This window comes from Conger conger, chromosome 12 (genome assembly GCF_963514075.1).
Source record: "Conger conger chromosome 12, fConCon1.1, whole genome shotgun sequence".
In the NCBI taxonomy this organism is placed as follows: domain Eukaryota; kingdom Metazoa; phylum Chordata; class Actinopteri; order Anguilliformes; family Congridae; genus Conger; species Conger conger.
This window is the reverse complement of record NC_083771.1, coordinates 2462998-2482500: the sequence shown is the minus strand read 5'-3', so window position 1 is coordinate 2482500 and position 19503 is coordinate 2462998. Positions and strand designations below refer to the sequence as shown.

The 19503-nt window shown below is 54.6% G+C and overlaps 17 non-coding genes and 1 pseudogene across 17 annotated transcripts; all 18 read left to right on the top strand.

Annotated features, from left to right (window-relative positions):
- Positions 1-368: 368 nt before the first annotated feature.
- Positions 369-559, top strand: LOC133106224 (U2 spliceosomal RNA). Its single transcript, XR_009704393.1, has one exon. It is a non-coding gene; the product is annotated as a U2 spliceosomal RNA (small nuclear RNA).
- Positions 560-903: 344 nt separating this feature from the next.
- LOC133106010 (U5 spliceosomal RNA) lies at positions 904-1020 on the top strand. Its single transcript, XR_009704191.1, has one exon. It is a non-coding gene; the product is annotated as a U5 spliceosomal RNA (small nuclear RNA).
- An 854-nt stretch (positions 1021-1874) lies between these two features.
- Positions 1875-2062, top strand: LOC133106508 (U2 spliceosomal RNA). The gene has a single exon (XR_009704524.1). It is a non-coding gene; the product is annotated as a U2 spliceosomal RNA (small nuclear RNA).
- Positions 2063-2406: 344 nt separating this feature from the next.
- Positions 2407-2523, top strand: LOC133106009 (U5 spliceosomal RNA). The gene has a single exon (XR_009704190.1). It is a non-coding gene; the product is annotated as a U5 spliceosomal RNA (small nuclear RNA).
- A 432-nt stretch (positions 2524-2955) lies between these two features.
- On the top strand, positions 2956-3146 carry LOC133106223 (U2 spliceosomal RNA). The gene has a single exon (XR_009704392.1). It is a non-coding gene; the product is annotated as a U2 spliceosomal RNA (small nuclear RNA).
- A 344-nt stretch (positions 3147-3490) lies between these two features.
- LOC133106008 (U5 spliceosomal RNA) lies at positions 3491-3607 on the top strand. Its single transcript, XR_009704189.1, has one exon. It is a non-coding gene; the product is annotated as a U5 spliceosomal RNA (small nuclear RNA).
- A 432-nt stretch (positions 3608-4039) lies between these two features.
- Positions 4040-4230, top strand: LOC133106222 (U2 spliceosomal RNA). Its single transcript, XR_009704391.1, has one exon. It is a non-coding gene; the product is annotated as a U2 spliceosomal RNA (small nuclear RNA).
- Positions 4231-4574: 344 nt separating this feature from the next.
- LOC133106007 (U5 spliceosomal RNA) lies at positions 4575-4691 on the top strand. The gene has a single exon (XR_009704188.1). It is a non-coding gene; the product is annotated as a U5 spliceosomal RNA (small nuclear RNA).
- Positions 4692-5123: 432 nt separating this feature from the next.
- Positions 5124-5314, top strand: LOC133106221 (U2 spliceosomal RNA). Its single transcript, XR_009704390.1, has one exon. It is a non-coding gene; the product is annotated as a U2 spliceosomal RNA (small nuclear RNA).
- Positions 5315-5658: 344 nt separating this feature from the next.
- Positions 5659-5775, top strand: LOC133106006 (U5 spliceosomal RNA). Its single transcript, XR_009704187.1, has one exon. It is a non-coding gene; the product is annotated as a U5 spliceosomal RNA (small nuclear RNA).
- A 432-nt stretch (positions 5776-6207) lies between these two features.
- Positions 6208-6398, top strand: LOC133106220 (U2 spliceosomal RNA). The gene has a single exon (XR_009704389.1). It is a non-coding gene; the product is annotated as a U2 spliceosomal RNA (small nuclear RNA).
- A 344-nt stretch (positions 6399-6742) lies between these two features.
- On the top strand, positions 6743-6859 carry LOC133106005 (U5 spliceosomal RNA). Its single transcript, XR_009704186.1, has one exon. It is a non-coding gene; the product is annotated as a U5 spliceosomal RNA (small nuclear RNA).
- A 5406-nt stretch (positions 6860-12265) lies between these two features.
- Positions 12266-12438, top strand: LOC133106365 (U2 spliceosomal RNA; annotated as a pseudogene).
- Positions 12439-12782: 344 nt separating this feature from the next.
- Positions 12783-12899, top strand: LOC133106004 (U5 spliceosomal RNA). Its single transcript, XR_009704185.1, has one exon. It is a non-coding gene; the product is annotated as a U5 spliceosomal RNA (small nuclear RNA).
- Positions 12900-13331: 432 nt separating this feature from the next.
- On the top strand, positions 13332-13522 carry LOC133106219 (U2 spliceosomal RNA). Its single transcript, XR_009704388.1, has one exon. It is a non-coding gene; the product is annotated as a U2 spliceosomal RNA (small nuclear RNA).
- A 348-nt stretch (positions 13523-13870) lies between these two features.
- LOC133106003 (U5 spliceosomal RNA) lies at positions 13871-13987 on the top strand. The gene has a single exon (XR_009704184.1). It is a non-coding gene; the product is annotated as a U5 spliceosomal RNA (small nuclear RNA).
- A 432-nt stretch (positions 13988-14419) lies between these two features.
- LOC133106218 (U2 spliceosomal RNA) lies at positions 14420-14610 on the top strand. The gene has a single exon (XR_009704387.1). It is a non-coding gene; the product is annotated as a U2 spliceosomal RNA (small nuclear RNA).
- A 344-nt stretch (positions 14611-14954) lies between these two features.
- LOC133106002 (U5 spliceosomal RNA) lies at positions 14955-15071 on the top strand. The gene has a single exon (XR_009704183.1). It is a non-coding gene; the product is annotated as a U5 spliceosomal RNA (small nuclear RNA).
- Positions 15072-19503: the final 4432 nt, after the last annotated feature.

Sequence of the window (19503 nt, the reverse complement as noted above, 5' to 3'; positions counted from 1 at the left end):
GACTTGCTCGTTTCTGGCTTATCGCCTGCTTGCCGCGTGCGATCGATGCCCCGCTCGCTAAATAGCTTTGGTCGCTGCCTAGAGAGCGGCTATTCAGTAAGTAACTCGGTAGTCAGTACGTAACAGCGTACTCGGTATGTGTCGAGTGTTTTTGGCGGCTGTGCCTGCCAGTGGAGGACAGTGGATCTTGGTGGGAGGAGCCAGCTGAGTCCGGTCGTTACGGTAGCTCGCCGACCGGCCAGTCAGTGCGTGCGCAGGGTTCTTGGGAAGGCGGGGAGGGGGGCCGGCCCCTGGGCCAGGTGGCGTCTGCCCCGAGCGCGGTCCGGGGCCACCGGGAGGGCGCCGTCGGCAGGGGCCAGTTTGCGGTTATCGCTTCTCGGCCTTTTGGCTAAGATCAAGTGTAGTATCTGTTCTTATCAGTTTAATATCTGATACGTCCCCTATCAGGGGACTATATATTAAACGGATTTTTGGCACAGGGAGTCGGAGAAGGAGCTTGCTCCGTCCGCTTCAAGCATCGACCCGTTATTGCAGTGCGTTCGGGAACGGTGCGCCTCTCCAAGTTTTGTGCAAAAAAAGGTTGTGTTTTGTTGCCCTGTTCTTCCCCCTTTTTGTTTGTTTGTTTGTTTGTTTGTTTGTTTGTTTATTTTGTATGTATGTAAATTGTGTTGTAAATAGGGTGAATATGTGCCCTTGTTGTAAGTGTGCTTGCCTCTGTTTTTTAGCAAAATGATGTAGTTTTCTGTGCGGGACGTAACTGTTTGTTGTCATTGCGCTGTCTCGCTTTTCCCACCTTCCCTCTCGGATTGTCTGTCCGGCCGGCTGGCGGCAGTGGCAACCCCGGGTCAGTGGGAGTGGCTGGGAAGGGGGCCGGAGGCGCCTGGTGCGCTGAAAGGTCACATTTCGCTCGGGTTTCTCTTCAGCACGCACAAATCTTTCGCCTTTTACTAAAGATTTCCGTGGAGAGGAACGCACCTGAGTTTGTGCTATTTTTGGATGCTCCGTCCACAGGGCGGGGCAACTTCGAACGGTTTAAGGACAGACGGCAATGTGCGACAGGTATGCGGGTTGCTTGCGAGTCGCCGACTTGCTCGTTTCTGGCTTATCGCCTGCTTGCCGCGTGCGATCGATGCCCCGCTCGCTAAATAGCTTTGGTCGCTGCCTAGAGAGCGGCTATTCAGTAAGTAACTCGGTAGTCAGTACGTAACAGCGTACTCGGTATGTGTCGAGTGTTTTTGGCGGCTGTGCCTGCCAGTGGAGGACAGTGGATCTTGGTGGGAGGAGCCAGCTGAGTCCGGTCGTTACGGTAGCTCGCCGACCGGCCAGTCAGTGCGTGCGCAGGGTTCTTGGGAAGGCGGGGAGGGGGGCCGGCCCCTGGGCCAGGTGGCGTCTGCCCCGAGCGCGGTCCGGGGCCACCGGGAGGGCGCCGTCGGCAGGGGCCAGTTTGCGGTTATCGCTTCTCGGCCTTTTGGCTAAGATCAAGGGTAAGAGCCATGATGGTTCATGGTTCCCCTTGGGTCTCTGCCTTAGGCCTGGAGCTTGCCAGATCGGCTCTCAAGCCAGGCTTCGGCCTGGTGGTGAGGAGCGATCGGGGGGTTTTATTTTTTTCCCTCCTTATTGTATAGTTAGGACCCTACGGGGCTAGAGTAATACCCTACGGGGTTTGAGTTGTACCCTACGGGGTTTGAGTGAATACCCTACGGGGTTTAGCGGATTGGATTTATGGCTAAACGGGAATTTGGATTTGGACGGGGATTGATTTGGAGAGTGATTTGGATATGGTTGCGATTGTATATATGTATATAAGGAGTAGTTTAGAGGAGATTTAGTAAAAAAATAGGTAAAACTCTGAGCCAACGCTAAGGCCTTGACTCAGAGCTTCACCACAAAAAAAAAAAAAAAAAAAAAATCTGTTCTTATCAGTTTAATATCTGATACGTCCCCTATCAGGGGACTATATATTAAACGGATTTTTGGCACAGGGAGTCGGAGAAGGAGCTTGCTCCGTCCGCTTCAAGCATCGACCCGTTATTGCAGTGCGTTCGGGAACGGTGCGCCTCTCCAAGTTTTGTGCAAAAAAAGGTTGTGTTTTGTTGCCCTGTTCTTCCCCCTTTTTGTTTGTTTGTTTGTTTGTTTGTTTGTTTGTTTATTTTGTATGTATGTAAATTGTGTTGTAAATAGGGTGAATATGTGCCCTTGTTGTAAGTGTGCTTGCCTCTGTTTTTTAGCAAAATGATGTAGTTTTCTGTGCGGGACGTAACTGTTTGTTGTCATTGCGCTGTCTCGCTTTTCCCACCTTCCCTCTCGGATTGTCTGTCCGGCCGGCTGGCGGCAGTGGCAACCCCGGGTCAGTGGGAGTGGCTGGGAAGGGGGCCGGAGGCGCCTGGTGCGCTGAAAGGTCACATTTCGCTCGGGTTTCTCTTCAGCACGCACAAATCTTTCGCCTTTTACTAAAGATTTCCGTGGAGAGGAACGCACCTGAGTTTGTGCTATTTTTGGATGCTCCGTCCACAGGGCGGGGCAACTTCGAACGGTTTAAGGACAGACGGCAATGTGCGACAGGTATGCGGGTTGCTTGCGAGTCGCCGACTTGCTCGTTTCTGGCTTATCGCCTGCTTGCCGCGTGCGATCGATGCCCCGCTCGCTAAATAGCTTTGGTCGCTGCCTAGAGAGCGGCTATTCAGTAAGTAACTCGGTAGTCAGTACGTAACAGCGTACTCGGTATGTGTCGAGTGTTTTTGGCGGCTGTGCCTGCCAGTGGAGGACAGTGGATCTTGGTGGGAGGAGCCAGCTGAGTCCGGTCGTTACGGTAGCTCGCCGACCGGCCAGTCAGTGCGTGCGCAGGGTTCTTGGGAAGGCGGGGAGGGGGGCCGGCCCCTGGGCCAGGTGGCGTCTGCCCCGAGCGCGGTCCGGGGCCACCGGGAGGGCGCCGTCGGCAGGGGCCAGTTTGCGGTTATCGCTTCTCGGCCTTTTGGCTAAGATCAAGTGTAGTATCTGTTCTTATCAGTTTAATATCTGATACGTCCCCTATCAGGGGACTATATATTAAACGGATTTTTGGCACAGGGAGTCGGAGAAGGAGCTTGCTCCGTCCGCTTCAAGCATCGACCCGTTATTGCAGTGCGTTCGGGAACGGTGCGCCTCTCCAAGTTTTGTGCAAAAAAAGGTTGTGTTTTGTTGCCCTGTTCTTCCCCCTTTTTGTTTGTTTGTTTGTTTGTTTGTTTGTTTGTTTATTTTGTATGTATGTAAATTGTGTTGTAAATAGGGTGAATATGTGCCCTTGTTGTAAGTGTGCTTGCCTCTGTTTTTTAGCAAAATGATGTAGTTTTCTGTGCGGGACGTAACTGTTTGTTGTCATTGCGCTGTCTCGCTTTTCCCACCTTCCCTCTCGGATTGTCTGTCCGGCCGGCTGGCGGCAGTGGCAACCCCGGGTCAGTGGGAGTGGCTGGGAAGGGGGCCGGAGGCGCCTGGTGCGCTGAAAGGTCACATTTCGCTCGGGTTTCTCTTCAGCACGCACAAATCTTTCGCCTTTTACTAAAGATTTCCGTGGAGAGGAACGCACCTGAGTTTGTGCTATTTTTGGATGCTCCGTCCACAGGGCGGGGCAACTTCGAACGGTTTAAGGACAGACGGCAATGTGCGACAGGTATGCGGGTTGCTTGCGAGTCGCCGACTTGCTCGTTTCTGGCTTATCGCCTGCTTGCCGCGTGCGATCGATGCCCCGCTCGCTAAATAGCTTTGGTCGCTGCCTAGAGAGCGGCTATTCAGTAAGTAACTCGGTAGTCAGTACGTAACAGCGTACTCGGTATGTGTCGAGTGTTTTTGGCGGCTGTGCCTGCCAGTGGAGGACAGTGGATCTTGGTGGGAGGAGCCAGCTGAGTCCGGTCGTTACGGTAGCTCGCCGACCGGCCAGTCAGTGCGTGCGCAGGGTTCTTGGGAAGGCGGGGAGGGGGGCCGGCCCCTGGGCCAGGTGGCGTCTGCCCCGAGCGCGGTCCGGGGCCACCGGGAGGGCGCCGTCGGCAGGGGCCAGTTTGCGGTTATCGCTTCTCGGCCTTTTGGCTAAGATCAAGTGTAGTATCTGTTCTTATCAGTTTAATATCTGATACGTCCCCTATCAGGGGACTATATATTAAACGGATTTTTGGCACAGGGAGTCGGAGAAGGAGCTTGCTCCGTCCGCTTCAAGCATCGACCCGTTATTGCAGTGCGTTCGGGAACGGTGCGCCTCTCCAAGTTTTGTGCAAAAAAAGGTTGTGTTTTGTTGCCCTGTTCTTCCCCCTTTTTGTTTGTTTGTTTGTTTGTTTGTTTGTTTGTTTATTTTGTATGTATGTAAATTGTGTTGTAAATAGGGTGAATATGTGCCCTTGTTGTAAGTGTGCTTGCCTCTGTTTTTTAGCAAAATGATGTAGTTTTCTGTGCGGGACGTAACTGTTTGTTGTCATTGCGCTGTCTCGCTTTTCCCACCTTCCCTCTCGGATTGTCTGTCCGGCCGGCTGGCGGCAGTGGCAACCCCGGGTCAGTGGGAGTGGCTGGGAAGGGGGCCGGAGGCGCCTGGTGCGCTGAAAGGTCACATTTCGCTCGGGTTTCTCTTCAGCACGCACAAATCTTTCGCCTTTTACTAAAGATTTCCGTGGAGAGGAACGCACCTGAGTTTGTGCTATTTTTGGATGCTCCGTCCACAGGGCGGGGCAACTTCGAACGGTTTAAGGACAGACGGCAATGTGCGACAGGTATGCGGGTTGCTTGCGAGTCGCCGACTTGCTCGTTTCTGGCTTATCGCCTGCTTGCCGCGTGCGATCGATGCCCCGCTCGCTAAATAGCTTTGGTCGCTGCCTAGAGAGCGGCTATTCAGTAAGTAACTCGGTAGTCAGTACGTAACAGCGTACTCGGTATGTGTCGAGTGTTTTTGGCGGCTGTGCCTGCCAGTGGAGGACAGTGGATCTTGGTGGGAGGAGCCAGCTGAGTCCGGTCGTTACGGTAGCTCGCCGACCGGCCAGTCAGTGCGTGCGCAGGGTTCTTGGGAAGGCGGGGAGGGGGGCCGGCCCCTGGGCCAGGTGGCGTCTGCCCCGAGCGCGGTCCGGGGCCACCGGGAGGGCGCCGTCGGCAGGGGCCAGTTTGCGGTTATCGCTTCTCGGCCTTTTGGCTAAGATCAAGTGTAGTATCTGTTCTTATCAGTTTAATATCTGATACGTCCCCTATCAGGGGACTATATATTAAACGGATTTTTGGCACAGGGAGTCGGAGAAGGAGCTTGCTCCGTCCGCTTCAAGCATCGACCCGTTATTGCAGTGCGTTCGGGAACGGTGCGCCTCTCCAAGTTTTGTGCAAAAAAAGGTTGTGTTTTGTTGCCCTGTTCTTCCCCCTTTTTGTTTGTTTGTTTGTTTGTTTGTTTGTTTGTTTATTTTGTATGTATGTAAATTGTGTTGTAAATAGGGTGAATATGTGCCCTTGTTGTAAGTGTGCTTGCCTCTGTTTTTTAGCAAAATGATGTAGTTTTCTGTGCGGGACGTAACTGTTTGTTGTCATTGCGCTGTCTCGCTTTTCCCACCTTCCCTCTCGGATTGTCTGTCCGGCCGGCTGGCGGCAGTGGCAACCCCGGGTCAGTGGGAGTGGCTGGGAAGGGGGCCGGAGGCGCCTGGTGCGCTGAAAGGTCACATTTCGCTCGGGTTTCTCTTCAGCACGCACAAATCTTTCGCCTTTTACTAAAGATTTCCGTGGAGAGGAACGCACCTGAGTTTGTGCTATTTTTGGATGCTCCGTCCACAGGGCGGGGCAACTTCGAACGGTTTAAGGACAGACGGCAATGTGCGACAGGTATGCGGGTTGCTTGCGAGTCGCCGACTTGCTCGTTTCTGGCTTATCGCCTGCTTGCCGCGTGCGATCGATGCCCCGCTCGCTAAATAGCTTTGGTCGCTGCCTAGAGAGCGGCTATTCAGTAAGTAACTCGGTAGTCAGTACGTAACAGCGTACTCGGTATGTGTCGAGTGTTTTTGGCGGCTGTGCCTGCCAGTGGAGGACAGTGGATCTTGGTGGGAGGAGCCAGCTGAGTCCGGTCGTTACGGTAGCTCGCCGACCGGCCAGTCAGTGCGTGCGCAGGGTTCTTGGGAAGGCGGGGAGGGGGGCCGGCCCCTGGGCCAGGTGGCGTCTGCCCCGAGCGCGGTCCGGGGCCACCGGGAGGGCGCCGTCGGCAGGGGCCAGTTTGCGGTTATCGCTTCTCGGCCTTTTGGCTAAGATCAAGTGTAGTATCTGTTCTTATCAGTTTAATATCTGATACGTCCCCTATCAGGGGACTATATATTAAACGGATTTTTGGCACAGGGAGTCGGAGAAGGAGCTTGCTCCGTCCGCTTCAAGCATCGACCCGTTATTGCAGTGCGTTCGGGAACGGTGCGCCTCTCCAAGTTTTGTGCAAAAAAAGGTTGTGTTTTGTTGCCCTGTTCTTCCCCCTTTTTGTTTGTTTGTTTGTTTGTTTGTTTGTTTGTTTATTTTGTATGTATGTAAATTGTGTTGTAAATAGGGTGAATATGTGCCCTTGTTGTAAGTGTGCTTGCCTCTGTTTTTTAGCAAAATGATGTAGTTTTCTGTGCGGGACGTAACTGTTTGTTGTCATTGCGCTGTCTCGCTTTTCCCACCTTCCCTCTCGGATTGTCTGTCCGGCCGGCTGGCGGCAGTGGCAACCCCGGGTCAGTGGGAGTGGCTGGGAAGGGGGCCGGAGGCGCCTGGTGCGCTGAAAGGTCACATTTCGCTCGGGTTTCTCTTCAGCACGCACAAATCTTTCGCCTTTTACTAAAGATTTCCGTGGAGAGGAACGCACCTGAGTTTGTGCTATTTTTGGATGCTCCGTCCACAGGGCGGGGCAACTTCGAACGGTTTAAGGACAGACGGCAATGTGCGACAGGTATGCGGGTTGCTTGCGAGTCGCCGACTTGCTCGTTTCTGGCTTATCGCCTGCTTGCCGCGTGCGATCGATGCCCCGCTCGCTAAATAGCTTTGGTCGCTGCCTAGAGAGCGGCTATTCAGTAAGTAACTCGGTAGTCAGTACGTAACAGCGTACTCGGTATGTGTCGAGTGTTTTTGGCGGCTGTGCCTGCCAGTGGAGGACAGTGGATCTTGGTGGGAGGAGCCAGCTGAGTCCGGTCGTTACGGTAGCTCGCCGACCGGCCAGTCAGTGCGTGCGCAGGGTTCTTGGGAAGGCGGGGAGGGGGGCCGGCCCCTGGGCCAGGTGGCGTCTGCCCCGAGCGCGGTCCGGGGCCACCGGGAGGGCGCCGTCGGCAGGGGCCAGTTTGCGGTTATCGCTTCTCGGCCTTTTGGCTAAGATCAAGTGGATTGTGGTGGTGAGAAGCGACTAAACAGTAAGTATGTCTTCAAATAACTGGAGAGCAGTGAGAAATACGGCAAGGATGAAGTGGGCAGGAGTTCCTGGGGGCATGCCACAACGAGAAGAGTTCGTAAAGTCGTGCATTTTGGAGAAGTTTCTTTTGTCAGAGAAGGAAATCCTGGGGATCCAGCGTAATGGAAGGGAGGAATTTGTAGACGTCGCCTTCAGGGGGCCGGATCCTTTCAAGGCCTTCATGGAGCGGTGCAAGAGGGAAGACCTGGGGCCATGGAGAGTGGAGTCCATGGAGAGGAGGAACCACAGGGTAGTGATTATCAATCTTTTTGATATGAACGTGCCGGACGAGGCTGTCGGGAGGTACCTCGAGAGGTACGCCAGGGTGGTGGCCGGACCCAGATACCGGAGGGACGCCTACGGTTTCTGGAACGGCCAGAGGGTGTACGAGGTCCTGCTCCGGGAGAGCGACCATGGCTACGAGGGCTACCTCCATCCTCCAGCCCTCTGCATGGTCGAGGGAGTGAAGGGCCACATAATGTACTCCAGGCAGCCTCCTTTCTGTCGACGGTGCATGGAGGTGGGCCATGTCGACGCGGGGTGCCGGTCGGTGGTCTGCTATAACTGTAGACAGCAAGGGCACATGGCGGCGGAGTGCAAGGAGCCACGCACCTGCAACACCTGTGGCTCCAGAGACCACTTCATGAGGGCATGCCCTGAGCGCCGCCGCACCTACGCCGACGCAGCCAGGGAGAGGGCAACGTCTACACCAGGGCCAGCGGGGGCTGAGAGGCCTACGCCAGGTGCAGCAGAGCAGGAGAGGCCTACACCAGGCCCAGCAGGGGCAGGGAGGCCTACACAAGGGCCGGCAGAGGCTGAGGGGCCTATACCAGGCCCAGAGGAGGCAGAGAGGCCTACACCAGGCCCAAGGGAGGCGGAGAGGCCTACACCAGGCCCAGCGGAGGCGGAAGGGCCTACACCAGGCCCAATGGAGGCTGAGGGGCCTACACCGGGCCCAACGGGGCCTGGCACCGGGGAAGGCCCGATCCCAGACACCGATCGGGGTCCCGACAGCATGGAGGGGAGGGAGACGGCGGATGAAGGCAGTGAGGGCTCCGACATGGAGTTGTCCACAGAGGAGGAGGCCGTCATCAGGCTGAGGGGCGAAAAAAGGAAGGAGAGGCCGGAGATGGCTGGAGCTCCATCAGGGGGGAGGAGGGCTAAGGCCAAGGCCCCGACCAAAGCCATGGCTAGGCCCAAGGACTGGGCCGAAGAGGTGGAGAAGGAGATGGGGGACGCGGAGGCCCCGATACCGACGGAACCCGAGCGTATGATGGAGAAGATCTTCGGAAGGAGGTAGGCTGAGAGCCTGTATATCCGTTTTGATATAACTTCTCAAATGGAGAAAACTTTCATGTCTTTGAACACTAGAGGCATAAAAGACAGAGATAAGCGAGCGGCACTGTTTTTATCATTTAAAGACGTGTCGTTTGATGCGATGTTCCTGCAGGAGTGTCATTTGGGAGGAGGGAGGGATGTCGCCATGTTTTGCAAGGATTGGGATATGGGGCCTTCGGTCTGGTCAGTGGGCAATGTCCACGCCGATGGGTTGGGGATTCTGTTTAAGGGAAGGGGGATGGTGGTTGAGGAATTCCTGTCGATTGTTCCAGGGAAACTGTTGTGTGCTGATGTTTTGTGGGGAGGGGAGAAGTTTAGGCTCATAAATGTGCATGCCCCATGTAATATTTCTGAGCGTTTGTGTTTTTTCAAGATGTTGCCGGTTTTATTGGCGACAAATCGATGTATTGTTTTGGGGGGGGATTTTAATGTGTCGGTGGACGAGGGGATAGTGGGAGGGAGAAGGGATTTTTCAGTTCTGTATTTAAAAAAAGAGATTTTGGTTAAGTTTTCTTTGTTTGATTGTTTTAAAGAAGATGGCCGACAGGGGGAGGGATACACGTGGTCAAACTCCAGGGGCTGTAGGAGGAGGTTGGACTACTTTTTTGCCTCAAAAAAATGGAGGGTGGAAAGTTTTGCGGTGATTCCCAGCTGGTCCTCAGACCATAGTGTAGTAAAGTGTACTTTGGGGGGAGGGGAGGCTAGAAGACAAAGGAGATGGTCTTTTAATGCCAATCTCCTTAAAGATTTTGTTTTTTGTGAACAGTTCACGGAATTTTATTTGGGGTGGAGGGTTTTCAAAGCCCAGTTTTCCTGTGTGCTGGAGTGGTGGGAAATGGTGAAACAGAGGATAAAGGAGTTTTGCATAGCCTATGGCATAGCGAAAAGGAGGGAAGAGAGAGAGAAGGTGTGGGCACTGAAGGGAGAGCTGCAATACTGGGTGGGGGTGGCAAACAGGGGAGGGAGGGTGAACGCAGAAGAAGTAAAGGGGTTAAAAGAAGATATAAAATCGTATTACATCGAGAAGGCAAGGCGTTTTGCCTTCCTGGCAAGGGTGGAGCGGAGGGAGAAGGACGAGAAGGTAACGCCTTTCTTTTTTAAAACGGTGAGAGCGCGGCAAAAGGAGGGGTGGATAGAGGCGATAAGGACAGGCCAGGGGGAGGTAAGGAAGCAGGAGGAGAAGCTGGACGCCGCAGCGCTTTTCTACTCGGTGCTGTTTGGGAGGGAAGAGAGGGACACAGAGGAGGGGGACAGGCTGGTAGCGCAGCTCTGGAGGAAGGTAGGGAGGGGAAAACAGGAAGCTCTGGGGAGGAGGATAAGGATAGAAGAGGCAAGGGAGGCCTTGTTCTCTTTAAAAGCGGGGAAAACGCCAGGGAGAGATGGGATTACCAGGGAGGTATATACCCACTTCTGGGGGATAATGGCTGAGGACCTGGTGGAAGTTTTTAACCGGGCGGGAGAAGTGGGGAAGATGCCCTTATCGATGAGGGAGGGGGTAGTGCACCTGTTGCACAAGAAGGGGGAGAGGAAAGATCTGGGGAACTGGCGGCCAGTAACTCTCCTCTGCACCGATTACAAGGTGCTGGGGAAGGTGCTGGCCAACAGGGCCAAGGGGGTGTTAGGGGAAGTTCTGGGACCTGACCAAACTTGTGCTGTCCCAGGAAGGATGGGGTCCCAGAACTTGATTCTTTTAAGGGATCTTTTGAGCTGGGCGAGAAGCAGGAAAGTTGGGGTAGGGGTGATAGGCCTGGACCAGCAGAAGGCTTTCGACCGGGTCGACCACGCCTTCCTGGTGAAGGTTTTAGAGAGGATGGGGTTCGGGGAGGGTTTCATTACCTGGGTGAAGACCCTCTACAACGGGGCCTTCAGCCGGGTAAATGTAAATGGGGCCCTGAGTGCACAGGTGATGCAGGGTAGAGGGGTGAGGCAGGGGTGTCCTTTGTCCCCTTTGCTGTACGTGTGCGTGATAGAGCCCCTGGCAGAGCTGATGAGGCAGGACAGGGTATTCAGGGGCCTGCAGATCCCGGGCAGCGGGGGGGAGAGGGTAAAGGTGCTGCAATATGCCGATGACACCACGGTGGTGGTCTCATCGGAGAGGGACGTAGAGAGGGTCATGGGCCTGGTGGGCCAGTACTGTCGAGGGTCAGGGTCAAAAATCAATTTTACTAAGTCGACAGTGATGGTGACCGAGGGATGGAGAGGGAGAAGGGGGGAGGAGCATGGCCTGGTAGCGTGTGAGGAGGGGATAAAGGTGCTGGGGGTCCGTTTCAGCGGGGAGAGGGCGGACAGGCTGAACTGGCAGCAGTGCCTGGAGAAGGTGGAGAAGAGGTTAGGCGTGTGGAGGGAGAGGGCGCTGACACTTTCAGGTAAGATATTAATAGTGAAGGTGGACATTTTACCGAGGATTATTTATTTAGGGAGGGTTTTTCCGATCCCGGCGGTGTATAAGATCAGGCTAAACCGGTTGATTTTTAATTTTTTATGGGGAGGGAGGCTAGAGCCTGTAAAAAGGGAGATTTTATTTTTGCCGGTGGAAAAGGGCGGGAGAGACCTAGTAGACGTGGGCCTGAAGGTAGAGGTCTTGTTCACGAAGAGTATCTACGACGCCTTGGTGGGAGATGAGGGCCACAAGTGCCGGCACCTCATGAGGATGTGGGTGGGGACGGCCATGAGGGAGCTGGTGGGGTGGGACAACAGCGGGCCGAGGGCGGAAGACATCCCGTGGTGCTACACGAGGGCAGCTCTCTTTTTAAGGTCTAATAGAGAGATTATCGCGGCACAGGGGCTGGGGGATCATCGGGCCCTCTACAAAGAGATCCTGGGCAGGAGGACAAGGGCGGTAGAGAGGGAGGTGGAAAGGAGCGGAGGGCAATGGAGGTGGTTGTCGGCCAAGTGGCTCCCAAACCGGGCGAGAGACCTGAACTGGATGGGCGGTCTGGGAAGGCTACCGGTGAGGGAGAGGATGCACAGGGCCGGCACGGCCAGGAGCCCTTTGTGCCCCAGGGGCTGTGGGAGGGAGGAGACAGGAGGGCATGCCCTGTGGGAATGCCCCTTTGCAAGGGTCTTTTGGGGGAAGGCAAATAAGGGGGTGTTTCTCCCGGTCTGGGCCACAGCGGTGGACAAGGCTGGGGTCATGAATGCAGCTGGGATGGAGAGTCGGAAGGCTGAGGAGAGGGAGGTGTTTGGCCTCCTAGTGAGCTGGGGGAAGCTGGCCCTGTGGGACAGCAGGAATCAGAAGGTCAGGAACCCCAAAAGTAGCATGACGGGGGTGCAGTGCTACAGGGGGTGGGAAAGGAGAGTAATGGTGGAGATAGGGGTGTGTGCCCAGGTAGAAGGGGAAAAAAGGGGCGAAAAGAAATGGGAAAAGGTGAAGGTCGCCTTGAGCCTATAAAAGGCAAATGTGTAAATAGTGTATATAAAAGTGTAAATAGTGGATGTATATGTGTTGTCTGTAGAAAAGATGTTGGGTCTGTACAGTGTGTGTGTTATGTGTATGTAATGTGAATATGATGTAAAAGTATATTTGTGTAAATAAAAATTTCTTATACAAAAAAAAATCTGTTCTTATCAGTTTAATATCTGATACGTCCCCTATCAGGGGACTATATATTAAACGGATTTTTGGCACAGGGAGTCGGAGAAGGAGCTTGCTCCGTCCGCTTCAAGCATCGACCCGTTATTGCAGTGCGTTCGGGAACGGTGCGCCTCTCCAAGTTTTGTGCAAAAAAAGGTTGTGTTTTGTTGCCCTGTTCTTCCCCCTTTTTGTTTGTTTGTTTGTTTGTTTGTTTGTTTGTTTATTTTGTATGTATGTAAATTGTGTTGTAAATAGGGTGAATATGTGCCCTTGTTGTAAGTGTGCTTGCCTCTGTTTTTTAGCAAAATGATGTAGTTTTCTGTGCGGGACGTAACTGTTTGTTGTCATTGCGCTGTCTCGCTTTTCCCACCTTCCCTCTCGGATTGTCTGTCCGGCCGGCTGGCGGCAGTGGCAACCCCGGGTCAGTGGGAGTGGCTGGGAAGGGGGCCGGAGGCGCCTGGTGCGCTGAAAGGTCACATTTCGCTCGGGTTTCTCTTCAGCACGCACAAATCTTTCGCCTTTTACTAAAGATTTCCGTGGAGAGGAACGCACCTGAGTTTGTGCTATTTTTGGATGCTCCGTCCACAGGGCGGGGCAACTTCGAACGGTTTAAGGACAGACGGCAATGTGCGACAGGTATGCGGGTTGCTTGCGAGTCGCCGACTTGCTCGTTTCTGGCTTATCGCCTGCTTGCCGCGTGCGATCGATGCCCCGCTCGCTAAATAGCTTTGGTCGCTGCCTAGAGAGCGGCTATTCAGTAAGTAACTCGGTAGTCAGTACGTAACAGCGTACTCGGTATGTGTCGAGTGTTTTTGGCGGCTGTGCCTGCCAGTGGAGGACAGTGGATCTTGGTGGGAGGAGCCAGCTGAGTCCGGTCGTTACGGTAGCTCGCCGACCGGCCAGTCAGTGCGTGCGCAGGGTTCTTGGGAAGGCGGGGAGGGGGGCCGGCCCCTGGGCCAGGTGGCGTCTGCCCCGAGCGCGGTCCGGGGCCACCGGGAGGGCGCCGTCGGCAGGGGCCAGTTTGCGGTTATCGCTTCTCGGCCTTTTGGCTAAGATCAAGTGTAGTATCTGTTCTTATCAGTTTAATATCTGATACGTCCCCTATCAGGGGACTATATATTAAACGGATTTTTGGCACAGGGAGTCGGAGAAGGAGCTTGCTCCGTCCGCTTCAAGCATCGACCCGTTATTGCAGTGCGTTCGGGAACGGTGCGCCTCTCCAAGTTTTGTGCAAAAAAAGGTTGTGTTTTGTTGCCCTGTTCTTCCCCCTTTTTGTTTGTTTGTTTGTTTGTTTGTTTGTTTGTTTGTTTATTTTGTATGTATGTAAATTGTGTTGTAAATAGGGTGAATATGTGCCCTTGTTGTAAGTGTGCTTGCCTCTGTTTTTTAGCAAAATGATGTAGTTTTCTGTGCGGGACGTAACTGTTTGTTGTCATTGCGCTGTCTCGCTTTTCCCACCTTCCCTCTCGGATTGTCTGTCCGGCCGGCTGGCGGCAGTGGCAACCCCGGGTCAGTGGGAGTGGCTGGGAAGGGGGCCGGAGGCGCCTGGTGCGCTGAAAGGTCACATTTCGCTCGGGTTTCTCTTCAGCACGCACAAATCTTTCGCCTTTTACTAAAGATTTCCGTGGAGAGGAACGCACCTGAGTTTGTGCTATTTTTGGATGCTCCGTCCACAGGGCGGGGCAACTTCGAACGGTTTAAGGACAGACGGCAATGTGCGACAGGTATGCGGGTTGCTTGCGAGTCGCCGACTTGCTCGTTTCTGGCTTATCGCCTGCTTGCCGCGTGCGATCGATGCCCCGCTCGCTAAATAGCTTTGGTCGCTGCCTAGAGAGCGGCTATTCAGTAAGTAACTCGGTAGTCAGTACGTAACAGCGTACTCGGTATGTGTCGAGTGTTTTTGGCGGCTGTGCCTGCCAGTGGAGGACAGTGGATCTTGGTGGGAGGAGCCAGCTGAGTCCGGTCGTTACGGTAGCTCGCCGACCGGCCAGTCAGTGCGTGCGCAGGGTTCTTGGGAAGGCGGGGAGGGGGGCCGGCCCCTGGGCCAGGTGGCGTCTGCCCCGAGCGCGGTCCGGGGCCACCGGGAGGGCGCCGTCGGCAGGGGCCAGTTTGCGGTTATCGCTTCTCGGCCTTTTGGCTAAGATCAAGTGTAGTATCTGTTCTTATCAGTTTAATATCTGATACGTCCCCTATCAGGGGACTATATATTAAACGGATTTTTGGCACAGGGAGTCGGAGAAGGAGCTTGCTCCGTCCGCTTCAAGCATCGACCCGTTATTGCAGTGCGTTCGGGAACGGTGCGCCTCTCCAAGTTTTGTGCAAAAAAAGGTTGTGTTTTGTTGCCCTGTTCTTCCCCCTTTTTGTTTGTTTGTTTGTTTGTTTGTTTGTTTGTTTATTTTGTATGTATGTAAATTGTGTTGTAAATAGGGTGAATATGTGCCCTTGTTGTAAGTGTGCTTGCCTCTGTTTTTTAGCAAAATGATGTAGTTTTCTGTGCGGGACGTAACTGTTTGTTGTCATTGCGCTGTCTCGCTTTTCCCACCTTCCCTCTCGGATTGTCTGTCCGGCCGGCTGGCGGCAGTGGCAACCCCGGGTCAGTGGGAGTGGCTGGGAAGGGGGCCGGAGGCGCCTGGTGCGCTGAAAGGTCACATTTCGCTCGGGTTTCTCTTCAGCACGCACAAATCTTTCGCCTTTTACTAAAGATTTCCGTGGAGAGGAACGCACCTGAGTTTGTGCTATTTTTGGATGCTCCGTCCACAGGGCGGGGCAACTTCGAACGGTTTAAGGACAGACGGCAATGTGCGACAGGTATGCGGGTTGCTTGCGAGTCGCCGACTTGCTCGTTTCTGGCTTATCGCCTGCTTGCCGCGTGCGATCGATGCCCCGCTCGCTAAATAGCTTTGGTCGCTGCCTAGAGAGCGGCTATTCAGTAAGTAACTCGGTAGTCAGTACGTAACAGCGTACTCGGTATGTGTCGAGTGTTTTTGGCGGCTGTGCCTGCCAGTGGAGGACAGTGGATCTTGGTGGGAGGAGCCAGCTGAGTCCGGTCGTTACGGTAGCTCGCCGACCGGCCAGTCAGTGCGTGCGCAGGGTTCTTGGGAAGGCGGGGAGGGGGGCCGGCCCCTGGGCCAGGTGGCGTCTGCCCCGAGCGCGGTCCGGGGCCACCGGGAGGGCGCCGTCGGCAGGGGCCAGTTTGCGGTTATCGCTTCTCGGCCTTTTGGCTAAGATCAAGTGGATTGTGGTGGTGAGAAGCGACTAAACAGTAAGTATGTCTTCAAATAACTGGAGAGCAGTGAGAAATACGGCAAGGATGAAGTGGGCAGGAGTTCCTGGGGGCATGCCACAACGAGAAGAGTTCGTAAAGTCGTGCATTTTGGAGAAGTTTCTTTTGTCAGAGAAGGAAATCCTGGGGATCCAGCGTAATGGAAGGGAGGAATTTGTAGACGTCGCCTTCAGGGGGCCGGATCCTTTCAAGGCCTTCATGGAGCGGTGCAAGAGGGAAGACCTGGGGCCATGGAGAGTGGAGTCCATGGAGAGGAGGAACCACAGGGTAGTGATTATCAATCTTTTTGATATGAACGTGCCGGACGAGGCTGTCGGGAGGTACCTCGAGAGGTACGCCAGGGTGGTGGCCGGACCCAGATACCGGAGGGACGCCTACGGTTTCTGGAACGGCCAGAGGGTGTACGAGGTCCTGCTCCGGGAGAGCGACCATGGCTACGAGGGCTACCTCCATCCTCCAGCCCTCTGCATGGTCGAGGGAGTGAAGGGCCACATAATGTACTCCAGGCAGCCTCCTTTCTGTCGACGGTGCATGGAGGTGGGCCATGTCGACGCGGGGTGCCGGTCGGTGGTCTGCTATAACTGTAGACAGCAAGGGCACATGGCGGCGGAGTGCAAGGAGCCACGCACCTGCAACACCTGTGGCTCCAGAGACCACTTCATGAGGGCATGCCCTGAGCGCCGCCGCACCTACGCCGACGCAGCCAGGGAGAGGGCAACGTCTACACCAGGGCCAGCGGGGGCTGAGAGGCCTACGCCAGGTGCAGCAGAGCAGGAGAGGCCTACACCAGGCCCAGCAGGGGCAGGGAGGCCTACACAAGGGCCGGCAGAGGCTGAGGGGCCTATACCAGGCCCAGAGGAGGCAGAGAGGCCTACACCAGGCCCAAGGGAGGCGGAGAGGCCTACACCAGGCCCAGCGGAGGCGGAAGGGCCTACACCAGGCCCAATGGAGGCTGAGGGGCCTACACCGGGCCCAACGGGGCCTGGCACCGGGGAAGGCCCGATCCCAGACACCGATCGGGGTCCCGACAGCATGGAGGGGAGGGAGACGGCGGATGAAGGCAGTGAGGGCTCCGACATGGAGTTGTCCACAGAGGAGGAGGCCGTCATCAGGCTGAGGGGCGAAAAAAGGAAGGAGAGGCCGGAGATGGCTGGAGCTCCATCAGGGGGGAGGAGGGCTAAGGCCAAGGCCCCGACCAAAGCCATGGCTAGGCCCAAGGACTGGGCCGAAGAGGTGGAGAAGGAGATGGGGGACGCGGAGGCCCCGATACCGACGGAACCCGAGCGTATGATGGAGAAGATCTTCGGAAGGAGGTAGGCTGAGAGCCTGTATATCCGTTTTGATATAACTTCTCAAATGGAGAAAACTTTCATGTCTTTGAACACTAGAGGCATAAAAGACAGAGATAAGCGAGCGGCACTGTTTTTATCATTTAAAGACGTGTCGTTTGATGCGATGTTCCTGCAGGAGTGTCATTTGGGAGGAGGGAGGGATGTCGCCATGTTTTGCAAGGATTGGGATATGGGGCCTTCGGTCTGGTCAGTGGGCAATGTCCACGCCGATGGGTTGGGGATTCTGTTTAAGGGAAGGGGGATGGTGGTTGAGGAATTCCTGTCGATTGTTCCAGGGAAACTGTTGTGTGCTGATGTTTTGTGGGGAGGGGAGAAGTTTAGGCTCATAAATGTGCATGCCCCATGTAATATTTCTGAGCGTTTGTGTTTTTTCAAGATGTTGCCGGTTTTATTGGCGACAAATCGATGTATTGTTTTGGGGGGGGATTTTAATGTGTCGGTGGACGAGGGGATAGTGGGAGGGAGAAGGGATTTTTCAGTTCTGTATTTAAAAAAAGAGATTTTGGTTAAGTTTTCTTTGTTTGATTGTTTTAAAGAAGATGGCCGACAGGGGGAGGGATACACGTGGTCAAACTCCAGGGGCTGTAGGAGGAGGTTGGACTACTTTTTTGCCTCAAAAAAATGGAGGGTGGAAAGTTTTGCGGTGATTCCCAGCTGGTCCTCAGACCATAGTGTAGTAAAGTGTACTTTGGGGGGAGGGGAGGCTAGAAGACAAAGGAGATGGTCTTTTAATGCCAATCTCCTTAAAGATTTTGTTTTTTGTGAACAGTTCACGGAATTTTATTTGGGGTGGAGGGTTTTCAAAGCCCAGTTTTCCTGTGTGCTGGAGTGGTGGGAAATGGTGAAACAGAGGATAAAGGAGTTTTGCATAGCCTATGGCATAGCGAAAAGGAGGGAAGAGAGAGAGAAGGTGTGGGCACTGAAGGGAGAGCTGCAATACTGGGTGGGGGTGGCAAACAGGGGAGGGAGGGTGAACGCAGAAGAAGTAAAGGGGTTAAAAGAAGATATAAAATCGTATTACATCGAGAAGGCAAGGCGTTTTGCCTTCCTGGCAAGGGTGGAGCGGAGGGAGAAGGACGAGAAGGTAACGCCTTTCTTTTTTAAAACGGTGAGAGCGCGGCAAAAGGAGGGGTGGATAGAGGCGATAAGGACAGGCCAGGGGGAGGTAAGGAAGCAGGAGGAGAAGCTGGACGCCGCAGCGCTTTTCTACTCGGTGCTGTTTGGGAGGGAAGAGAGGGACACAGAGGAGGGGGACAGGCTGGTAGCGCAGCTCTGGAGGAAGGTAGGGAGGGGAAAACAGGAAGCTCTGGGGAGGAGGATAAGGATAGAAGAGGCAAGGGAGGCCTTGTTCTCTTTAAAAGCGGGGAAAACGCCAGGGAGAGATGGGATTACCAGGGAGGTATATACCCACTTCTGGGGGATAATGGCTGAGGACCTGGTGGAAGTTTTTAACCGGGCGGGAGAAGTGGGGAAGATGCCCTTATCGATGAGGGAGGGGGTAGTGCACCTGTTGCACAAGAAGGGGGAGAGGAAAGATCTGGGGAACTGGCGGCCAGTAACTCTCCTCTGCACCGATTACAAGGTGCTGGGGAAGGTGCTGGCCAACAGGGCCAAGGGGGTGTTAGGGGAAGTTCTGGGACCTGACCAAACTTGTGCTGTCCCAGGAAGGATGGGGTCCCAGAACTTGATTCTTTTAAGGGATCTTTTGAGCTGGGCGAGAAGCAGGAAAGTTGGGGTAGGGGTGATAGGCCTGGACCAGCAGAAGGCTTTCGACCGGGTCGACCACGCCTTCCTGGTGAAGGTTTTAGAGAGGATGGGGTTCGGGGAGGGTTTCATTACCTGGGTGAAGACCCTCTACAACGGGGCCTTCAGCCGGGTAAATGTAAATGGGGCCCTGAGTGCACAGGTGATGCAGGGTAGAGGGGTGAGGCAGGGGTGTCCTTTGTCCCCTTTGCTGTACGTGTGCGTGATAGAGCCCCTGGCAGAGCTGATGAGGCAGGACAGGGTATTCAGGGGCCTGCAGATCCCGGGCAGCGGGGGGGAGAGGGTAAAGGTGCTGCAATATGCCGATGACACCACGGTGGTGGTCTCATCGGAGAGGGACGTAGAGAGGGTCATGGGCCTGGTGGGCCAGTACTGTCGAGGGTCAGGGTCAAAAATCAATTTTACTAAGTCGACAGTGATGGTGACCGAGGGATGGAGAGGGAGAAGGGGGGAGGAGCATGGCCTGGTAGCGTGTGAGGAGGGGATAAAGGTGCTGGGGGTCCGTTTCAGCGGGGAGAGGGCGGACAGGCTGAACTGGCAGCAGTGCCTGGAGAAGGTGGAGAAGAGGTTAGGCGTGTGGAGGGAGAGGGCGCTGACACTTTCAGGTAAGATATTAATAGTGAAGGTGGACATTTTACCGAGGATTATTTATTTAGGGAGGGTTTTTCCGATCCCGGCGGTGTATAAGATCAGGCTAAACCGGTTGATTTTTAATTTTTTATGGGGAGGGAGGCTAGAGCCTGTAAAAAGGGAGATTTTATTTTTGCCGGTGGAAAAGGGCGGGAGAGACCTAGTAGACGTG